The following is a 1250-nucleotide window of genomic DNA, read 5'->3' on the forward strand; positions in this document are numbered from 1 at the left end:
TGTGTATATACATATATATATGCATGCATGTATGTATGTATGTGTGTATATACATATATACGTGCGTATATGTATATATGTATACATCCCAAATATATTATAGGATCTGCATGCACACACATCTTTGAGTTACATGTAGGTTAAACATCAACTATGAATCATTTACGGGTGGACTTTGAATTATAATGCATAATATGGGGTTCTAAATAATTGTTACATGCCGAGCTTCTAGGTAACTTAATACACAGCTATACGTAAACAGACATATACATATGCATAAATGCATGTATATTAATACATGCATGCACACACTATGAAACACACACACACATATATTAGAAAAATACATATCGTATAATATGGCTCCAAATCTAATCTATAGTGACACATTTGATGCTACCACTAACATGCATATAGAGGTAGATTACTAGCAATATATCAGCCTTTGTTTTAAAGTTGTATGTGTGTGTTTTTGTATATGTATGTACGTAAGTATAAATATTGCTTATATGATATATATGTGTGCATATATCTTTATATATCTTTGTGCATATACATTTTATATGTGTGTGTATATGAATAGTAATAATAATGATAATAATAATAATAATAATGATAATAATAATACATGATATCCATTTTGGATATTTCATAAATGTACATGGACTTCTAAATATTTGTTATAGACTATGCAGCTTAAACAATATAGTAACGCACATATGTATGTGCGTGAGTGTGTGTGCGTGTGGCATGTGTTATGTAAGTGCCTTGCTTTGTTTTTTCACGAGTACAAGTTTTACTTTGTATACGCAAGGAAAATTGTGTACCAGTAGAGAAACATTGCGTGGATACTTAGAACATTCTGAACAGTTTGTTTTGTACTCTCTATTATAATAACAAAGAAAATATTTATGATTGCTGCTGTAATTAGTATATATATTTATTACTGACTGGTGCTTCCACGGAGAATATGTCTCCAGTTTTGAATTTTTTAGCATCATTATGAAAAAAGGTCCCAGTTATACGTAAGATCTGTACTTTCTAAATTCCTTCACGTTCACTGCCATCTTATCTGTTCAACATAATGTTACCAGCGGGCAATGCATCAGAAAGAATTGTTTATAATCTTAGAATCTAATAATAGAAAACCCCAAACACCTTTTCATACATGCATGCCTATGTTAAAATAAGCGATTATATGTGTGCGTCTATCACGTCTGTGTAGTTATATCTATTTATCTATAATATAT

This window comes from Octopus bimaculoides, chromosome 3 (genome assembly GCF_001194135.2).
Source record: "Octopus bimaculoides isolate UCB-OBI-ISO-001 chromosome 3, ASM119413v2, whole genome shotgun sequence".
Lineage (NCBI taxonomy): Eukaryota > Metazoa > Mollusca > Cephalopoda > Octopoda > Octopodidae > Octopus > Octopus bimaculoides.